Source organism: Rhinopithecus bieti, unplaced genomic scaffold, assembly GCF_001698545.2.
Source record: "Rhinopithecus bieti isolate Rb0 unplaced genomic scaffold, ASM169854v2 scaffold_17275, whole genome shotgun sequence".
Taxonomy (NCBI): Eukaryota; Metazoa; Chordata; class Mammalia; order Primates; family Cercopithecidae; genus Rhinopithecus; species Rhinopithecus bieti.
The window spans coordinates 778930-788517 of NW_016808908.1; positions in this window are offsets into that span (position 1 = coordinate 778930).

Genomic DNA, 9588 nt, shown 5'->3' on the forward strand with positions numbered 1-9588 from the left:
TGCCGGGCCAGGACTAGGAGTAGGGCCAACATCCACTGGTTGCTGTGGGAAGGCCTGGCCAGCCTGGATCAGGGTAATGAGCCACCCCACTGCCCACCACAGTCCCCCACCCTGGCAGGCCAGCCAGCAACGTCTGTCCCAACTGCTGCACATGCTGTTTCTCTGGCCTTACTGACCACATCCAAAGGTGGAGTTTCTGGCAAAGGGGTCTGGAAAGGCCTCTCCTATATCATTTTAAAGGGACTTAACCCAAGCCTGCTTCGGGGTGCCACCCTGACCAGGAGCAAGGTGACAGGTAAAACCCTATCCCAACTCAGGTTAGTTTTATGCCAGAGTTTGGCTACTGTCTTTATTAAAGAGTGGTTTATCTTGTCTGTCATGCTCATTGACTGTGGTCTCTATGATGAATGTAGTTTTCATTTGCTCTGTAATCCTTGACTTACCTTTTGGGTAACTTCTGAAATGAAAGAAGGACTGCTGTCACTCTGTGTAGTGCATGGGAGTCTGAACTTGGGAATGATTTTCTGGAATAATGTCTTAGCTGCTTCTGTGGTTCTTTTGGACTTGGTGGGGTATGTTTTTACCCAACCTGAAAAGGTGTCTATAAATACCAGCAGCGCCAGGCACAGTGGCTCACACCTGTAATCCCAGCACTTTGGGAGGCCGAGGCAGACAGATCACTTGAGGTCAGCAGTTCAAGACCAGCCTGGCCAACATGGCGAAAACCCGTCTCTACTAAAAGTACAAAAGTTAGCTGGGCATGGTGGCACGCACCTGTAGTCCCAGCTACCTGGGAAGTTGAGGCACAAGAATCGCTTGAACCTGTGGGGCAGAGGTTGTAGTGGGCCAAGATCGAGCCACTGCACTTCAGCCTGGGCAACAGCGAGATACCATCTCAAAAAAAATACCAGGAGGAATTTATGTCACTGGCTGTAGGCATCTGAATGAATTCCACCTGCCACTCTTTAAAAGGGCACAGTCCTTTGTGTTGCATTCCTCTGTTGGCAGGATTATGTTCAGTCTTGGGGTTCTTTTTGGTGCACAAAACATACCCATGTGTAATTTTCTGAATAGCTTTCCAAAGGTGGGGCCCCTGAGATATGGCCACACAAGGTCTGCAAGGGTGCCTCTCTCATTGTGTGTTCTTTCCTGCAAATGTTTTAAAGCTAGATAGACCAGGGCCTCGGGGAGTAAGACTGTTCCCTAAGCATCAGTTTTCCAGAATGAATCTGAGTCTGTTTTATCAAATCCCTAGTCCCTAGGCACGCTTCTTGTCTTGCTCAGTGTAACAGGGTTTGAAATCTGACAAGTCCAAATGGGGAATTAAAGCTCCCGGCAGCTGCCTAATTTCCTTTAGTTGTCAATGAGTCATCTTTTCGGTGCCTGGGGCAATGCATAATGGAGGTCTGGGTGAGCAGAGCAGCCGCCTCTCATAGAGCTAAAATTTTCACTGGGTGTTTAATGTCTTTATTTTCTAATGTCAGGAGGCCTCTCTCTTTCCAGATAGCCCCATGAGCATGCACTACCATGAAGGCATACTTAGAATCAGTGTAACCACTTTCCCTGGGATAGCTCCATGGGCCTGGTGAGGGCAATTAGCTCAGCCTTTTGTGCAGAGGTACCAGCAGGAAGGGCAAGGGCTTCTTTTGCCCGGTTGATAGTTACCACTGCATACCTGGCTTGGTGCTGTCCATCCTCCATGAAACTGCTCCCACTGGTGTAGAGTTCTCGATCTCTGGCTGGTCTGCCAGGTCTGGTCTGCTGGAATAGACTGCATAAAGATTTTTTGTTCTGTTTCGTTTTTGAGACTGAGTCTCGCTCTGTCCCCCAGGCAGGTGTGCAGTAGTGCAATCTCGGCTCACTGCAACCTGGGCGCAAGCAATCCTCATGCCTCAACCTCTCGAGGAGCTGGAATTACAGGCATGCACCACCACACCTGGCTAATTTTTGTATTTTTAGTAGAGACAGGGTTTCACCATGTTGCCCAGGCTGGTCTCAAACTCCTGGGCTCAAGCAATCCACCCTCCTCGGCCTCCCAAAGTGCTGGGATTACAGAGGTGAGCCACCTTGCTTGGCCTGCATTAAGGATTTTTAAACAGCCATGCTGTAAATCAGAATTGGGTCCTGTAGCTGGGAGCAGTGTGGTGGGGTTTAGAGGTGTAGTAGTTTGCAAGGTAACCTGTGGGTCATCCAAGGGAATGGCCTGGTGTTTGCCCGATTGCTCTGCAGTGAGCCATAATCTCCCTTTTGTTTTAGTAAAGTCAATACCTGGTGGGGCACAAACACTGTAACTGACTGTCCCGGGGAAAATTTTTCTACCTCTTGCAAAACTATACAGGTAGCTACCACAGTCTGAAGGTAGGTTGGCCATGCCTTGGTTGTCTGATTCAATTGCCTAGAGAAATAGGCTATGGATTGCAGTGTGCCTCCTGCATTTGAATTAACCTGCCCAAATTGACTCCTTGTTTTTTATGGATATAAGGTTTGAATGGCTTCTGGGGACCTGGTATCCCCAGGGCTGGGGTTGTTATTAATTTATCCTTAAAGGGGCTCTGAGTCTAGTCCCTTTAAGGCTTTCTAAAGCGGTTTGGCCGTCAGCCCAAAATTAGAATCCAGATCCCACAGAAACGGGTCATTTCCAGGAATCCATGCAATTGCCTCCTCTTCCCCAGGGTTTTGATGGCTGCTATTGCCTGTTTTCAATCAGTCATTTGGCTTCTCTTGTCTAGCTTTAAGTTGGAGCCATGATAAATGACCTTTTGTTTGCAAATGTGAGCTTTCTGCTAGGATATCTTATATCCACAGGGGATACCTTTTACCTACACTGAGCCAGTTGATTTAGTACTAGAATAGCGATAGGTACTTCTCATAATCAGGGTTATCCACATATTGTAACAAAATTCCTTCATCTAGTTGCAAGTCTCTAATCTCTTGCCAGTATTTCCCCCAAAACAGTGGGAGAGTTTTTGAACCGCTGAAGCAGTACTATTCAACAATATTGGAAAGTCACTTTGGTCTCCAGGTCTTAACATTTAAAAGTGAATAACTGGTGAGCTGGTTCCTCAACTGGAAAACAGAAAAGATCATCTTTAAGGTCCAACACAGAAAACCATCTGTAGTTTCCAAGTATGGCAGTTAGTAAAGTAGAAAGGTTACACGCAGTTGGGTGAACTTCCTGGTCTATCTCATTAGTTGCTCTTAAGTTCTGGACAAATCAGTATGCATCACAGTGTGACCTTTTTACAGGCAGAATGAGGGTATTATATGGGAATCTGCAAGGATGAATTAGCCCATTCCTTTAAAAGTTTTGGAAAATTGGTTGTGTTTCTTTTAAGGCCTTCTTTTTTAGTGGGTTTTGTTTTTCTGGGTCACCTTAGCTCTTTATTTAATTATATATGCACTGGCCGCACATTTTTAGTTTTTCCCAAAGTTCTATCTGCCACAACTACTCACCTTTTTTGTAGATTTCTGGAGGGAAAAGTTTTTCCTCCTTTGTTTAGAGGGTAAGCAACATCTGTAACCAAAGTTCTTACTGTGGGGGAACCTGCAAGCATCACTGCTGTTCCTCAGGGAAGAAGGCTACTTGAGCATTTAATTTACATTGTAGGCATCATCCAAGCAGAGAGCTGGGGCATTCTGACATACATATAAACCATGCCTTAGTTCCAGATCCCCCAACTTATATTTCAAAGGTTGAAAAGAGGCTTTTTGCTTGATACCCCCTGCTATTTCCATCACAGGTGCTGTTATTCTTATGCTCTGTGCTTCTGGGGTGTTAAGAATGGAGTATGAAGCCTCTGTATCAACCAGGAAATTAATAAGTTTGCTTTCCACTGTCAATAATATCCAGGGCTCTTCTGGGGAAGTGTTAATTGGTTTTGAAAGACCTAAGGGAGCCCATGGGCATCCCCATTAATTATCACAGCTCTGTCCCAGCATCCGTTTATGACCTCACTCCTGGATGGATCCTGATTTTCTTTGGCCCCCTGTCTCTTTTAGTTTTGAACAGTTGGCCTTCCAATGGCCTTCCTCCATGCAGTAAGCACATTTTTTGTGGCCTAGGGGGCTTGCCCCAGTTCCTAGGGCATTGAGGAACCCTGCTTGTGCCATATATGCAGTGCCAGGTTGTTGTTCCTTTTCTCCCTTGTTGTCTCTGTGGTTATACAGCTGCAAAGCAACATCCACCAAGTGATCTGGGATCATTTCCAGCAACTCATCATATTTTTCTAATTTTTTTCATTATGTTGGAGGTACTTCTCTAAATAAAAGTCACATTTAATAGCCTTGAATTCTCAGACTTCTCAGGGTTTATGCCTGTATTTCTACAAAAACTCTGGTAGATTTGTTCTCAGAATTCAGAAGGATCCTCATTTGCCTTCTGGATGACTGTTTGGACTTTGTTCAGGCAATTTTGCTTGGGTATTCCCTTTCTGAGTCCAACTATGACACATTTACATTAGTGTTCTAGGCAAGCCATATCATTTGCTTGGTTGGGGTCCCAGTGAGGGTTTGTACCTAGAATGTCCATGGCAGGATTGGGAGTATTTTATGGGTTGGTTTTATGGAGGTGCTACACTTCCTCATTTGCCTCTTTAATTGCTAATATCTTTTTATTTGCCACTAAAAGCATATTCAGGAAGGCCTGTACATCTGCTCAAGTGTATTGATGGGTGGCAAAATGGATTTTAAAAGGTCTGCCATCCTCTTGGGGTCCTCCCAGTAGGGTGGATTGGAAGTTTTCTAATTCAATAAGTCATATGTTAAAAATGAGCTGTATATCTATCAATGATGTCCTGCGGGTTGTCTATTTTTATTTAAACCTTCTACTGGTAATTGCCTAAATGGGAATTGCCCTGCCCCAATCCTACTTTTGCCCTGTGCAAACTGGGTGCCCTGCCAGATCTTTGAGGGAGAGACCATTCCAGCTCCTTCATACTCAGAAGGGGCTGTGGCTCCCTCTTTTAAATCTACTTCTTCATAAGGTGGGGTGGAAGCAGTTGGCATGGCAGCTAAGAAAGCAGCTGCTGGCCCCGTGGGAATGTCTGTGTTATGGGTCTGCCTTGACCAGGGGGAAGGGTGGCTGCTGGTTGAGCCACAGCTGCCTCAATGAGACCCATAGTGGCTGCCAGGTTCAAGGCCTATAAAAGGGTTAAATCTTTCTTGTCCTTTTTTCCTGAGTTTGACTATCTAGGAGTACTTTCTTCGCATCTCCCTGCATGGCTAATATCCTATGGCCCCTTTCCTGTCCTGAGTCCTGATTCTGCAATAGCATAAAAGAGTGGGTGTATGGTATTTTGTCCCATTTCCTTACTCTCTGACAAAGGTCCTCTAATTTTATCAAAGTCCAATATTGAGTACTTCCATTCTGGGGCCAAAATCTATTGTCACCCAGCAGGTACTGAGTCTAGACAGTAATATTACAGTAATAAATAATCTTTTTTCTAGTCAAAGGTTCATAACTATATTCCTTCCCATTAGCCAGATTATTCCCTAGGGGAATTTCAGAGGAAATAGAGATTTTGTTGCCCATCCTAACTCAGTATCTGCACATAGGCCATTCAGCTTCACAAAAGCAGTGATGGTGGTCACCTTTTAATTTCTTGATTTTATTCCACAAGCTGTCTCCTGCCATCAAGCCTCTAGTAGTCAGATAAATTAAACCAGTTTCACACAGCCAGTGTACATAAAGCCACACATGAACATTGTCTTACCATTATCGCCCAAAGTCTATAGTTAATATAGTGTTGGTTTTTTTCAAAAAAAAAAAAAGACACAAAGAAACAACAAAAGAAAGAAGAAAGAAAAGGAAGGAAGGAAAAGAAGAGAGAGAGAGAGAGAGAGAAGGAAAAGAAAGACTCAATTTTAAGTCTTCAGCATATAATTTTAATCTTTATTATTAACTAATATACAATGTAGATAGGTTTAAATAAGCAGAAGCAATCAGTATAACTAAGTACTTTTTAAAAACTATATTTTCTTCTCTTCAACTGATAATAGCTTTGCTTTTCTCTTCAGGGATTAAGCACACTGCAAGCTTTTATTTGAGTTCAGTCTTGCAGAACACAGACATTACTCTAGGGCTGCTTAACAGGAACAGTCATAATGGGCAATTTGCCATTTATAATCTTCCATCTCTGCTCTTGTATAACTAACTGCTTCTGCTAACCCTTCAGCTTGTCTCTGTCTCTCCATTTCCAAGGTCTTTTACTGGACAAGCAGGGCCCAGGGAAGAATATCCAGGTAGGGTCCCTGGAGCCAGGAACAAATACCTGGAGGGGATGGAGCTGGCACATGTGGAACTAAGGTGCAAAATCAGCTTATGGTGTCAGGTCACCCACGCTTCCTTAGCATCATTTAGAAAAGGCAGCAGGCCGGGCGCGGTGGCTCAAGCCTGTAATCCCAGCACTTTGGGAGGCCGAGACGGGCGGATCACAAGGTCAGGAGATCGAAACCATCCTGGCTAACACAGTGAAACCCCGTCTCTACTAAAATACAAAAAAAAAAAAAACTAGCCGGGCAAGGTGGCGGCGCCTGTAGTCCCAGCTACTCGGGAGGCTGAGGCAGGAGAATGGCGTGAACCTGGGAGGCGGAGCTTGCAGTGAGCTGAGATCTGGCCACTGCACTCCAGCCAGGGTGACAGAGTGAGACTCCGTCTCAAAAAAAAAAAAAAAAAAAAAAAGAAAAGGCAGCAACCAGGTGCAAAGGCTTTGGCCAGGGGCAGAAGGCACTAATTGAGAGCAAACAGGCTCAGAAGAGAGGTTCAGAGATGGGAGCCAGCAACTTTCCTTGAGGGGCCAGGACACAGGGCCAAGGGCCCAGCCTAAACTTTTCCCATAAATGCAGCAGGATCAGGGCTTACAGAGGTTCACTTGGTCGGAAGCAGTTCCCAGTCCTGGGTGCATATTGCTTCACCTCTCAGAGATTCCTACTTAATTGACTCCCCACCACCCCATTCACACAGCAATGGCTTTTGATTTTGTTTTAAACCCAGATGATTTGACTTAGTATCTATGGTTGAAAATCACTACTCTAATATCATGCTGATTCCAAACTGGAAAACAGGTTGCCAAAATGTAACTACTGCTCTAAGCTGCTCCTGATCTGTAGCAGCAGGTCTTGCAGCCAACTTTGGCATCTTCCTGATTCCAGCTCTTCCTATATACTGTACTTGGGTTTCCCCACACTGGTTCACCAAGGCTCAGAGTGGAAGGTTGGGCTCCCATAAGCTGGACAGAGCAGAGTCCTGTGAAAGTCAGAACGGATTCTCAGAAAGAGATGTGTCTGGAGGGAGAGGTCCTGGACCAATAAACTGCCTCACCCTGAAAGTGTCCAGTAGTGTGCCTCCTTGACTGTTCACCCTGGCCAGAGGACCAGCCTGCAGCCTTGCTGTGGCTGCTTGCTACCCACATGCCCAGAGGACAGTATTCTAAAGCCCTTCCTGGCAACTCATGATTCATCCTGCTACTGCCTGGCCATCAGAGAAATTAGAAACCAGAGGGCACCTGAGAGGTGTAAACCAGAGGATAGAGTTAGGGTTCTTCTTGCAAGTCATAGAAATGGACTCGACCAACTTAAGCAAGAAACAAATATGTGTTTAAAGAATACTGGGTGCTCATCGAATGAGTTCAACAACCTGGCACTGGGAAGGATAGAAATGGTTGCTCTAGAGATCACAGCAGCAGAAATCTGTGGACTTTCTCTTATAGGGTATTACTTTCAGGTGACATAGCTCCACCCACCCTCTCTTCCTTGTGCCATCACTCAACAGTCAAATTCCCAGGAGACAAGAGCTGATTGGCCCAGGCTGGTAATGTGCCCACCCATTCAGGCAGCCAATGGGGGTGGAAGTGGGTTCCTATGAGTGGCAGTTCTCCAGGACGCACATAGAAGGAGCAAGGGGGCAGTTCTTCCAAAGGAAAGGAAAGAATGGCAGGAGGAAGACGTAAGAAAGAGGCGGATACTCCCTGGTTACCATAGTGGGAATATCCTGGGTGGAGGAGTCAGAAAATTTCCCTTACTGTGCTATCAAACAGTATGAACTATGAACGCACATTTTCTGTGTGGGTATTTCCCTGTTTCCGCCCCATCTGTCCTAGAGGACCACTCCAAGGGAAGCTGGCAGGAATCCTCACTTCACCAAGTTTTAGAGCAATAGAGTAATTTCTTGCACCCCTGATTTTGCAGACTCAGAGTCCTACCCTTCAGTGTGGAGACTCAACCTGGTTGGCAAAGACCCCTCAGGCAGATCATGTCTGTATCGGGGACTGGTCACAAACCAAGACAGAGCCATGCCTTCGAGGCAGTGGGGAGCCCAGGCAGACTCGTGTGCCTCTAGGAGGCCCGGGTTCAGAGGGCGCTCCCTAAGCTGCATGAGAGAGGGTCCAACAGACCACTGTAAATGCCTTCAGCAGATTCAGGGCGGTCACCAGGATGAAGAAAGGGGGTGATGAAGACGACTAGAGGCTGTGGACCAGATTAATTCCTGATTCCCAGGAAAATATCTAGAAAGAGAAGGGCATGGAGGATGATTTTTAAGCCCTTTATGCCAGACTGAGAATTTCTAAAAGAACTGACCTTCCTCCTGGAGAGAAAGAATTTTCCCTCCAGGGGAAGTTCTGAAGCACCTGTCAGGGTCTGCCCTCTGGGGCAAGAGGCTTTCTACCAGAGCCAGCAGCCCTGGCTGGCACTTGACAGGTGTCACCGGCCATCAGGTGGGGACACCTCTAACTGAGCAGCCAAGACCAAAGGGCCCCAGTATTCAGCAAGCGGTTGGGGGGCCCAGTGCAGAGACTGAGCTAGGGGAGAAATCTGAACCCATAGCAAGGCTAGAGAAAGCAAGGGAGAGAATGGGGACAGGCCCCCAGCCAGGAGGAGGGAGGAGAGAATTCTGCCCAGTGTGCAGCCTCCTCAGCTGTCCTGAGAGATCCTGGGAAAGTCTCACCCACAGAGCAGGCAGTTTGAGTGGAGCAGCCACTGACCAGGGATATTCAGTTTGGGCAGAGCCTAGTTCCCCTCTTCTTGGTGGGGACACAGACTTATTGGGAAGAAAACTGTGGAAGAACAATGTTTGGAGAAGAATAATCGATTTTTTTCTTCAAGTATTTTCCTCTTTCATTCCTTCCCTTCATTGTGAGAGGACAGAAAGCAAAATACCTGTATACCTGTCACTTGCTTTTTTTTTTTTTTTCTTATTTGCATCTGAAGGTCTTACCCATGCAGGAGTTAATGCTGGATACCTCAGAGAAAACAGCACTATTTATAGAGAAAGGCTTTCTCCCTGCAAGTAGTTGGTTGGAGGGTTGGGAGGTGAATAGTGAGATAAGGAACATAAAGACAGCTGGGTGTTGGTGTGTTCCCAAGAGGTAACTGTGCCCCATTCCTGCGTGAGAGTCCAGAGGGTACAGCAAGAACCCAGAGAGGGTACATCTGTGTGATGGGTCCAGAGAATCAGTGCCACAAACAGCACCCCCACAGGACACAGAAGCAGTCAAATAATTCCTGGGTCCTCAAGCCTGACTCAGAGTTGGTCACGATGGCTGATGGGGCCTTCTCAGTGGGAACATATGTGAACTGAAGAATGTGGACCAC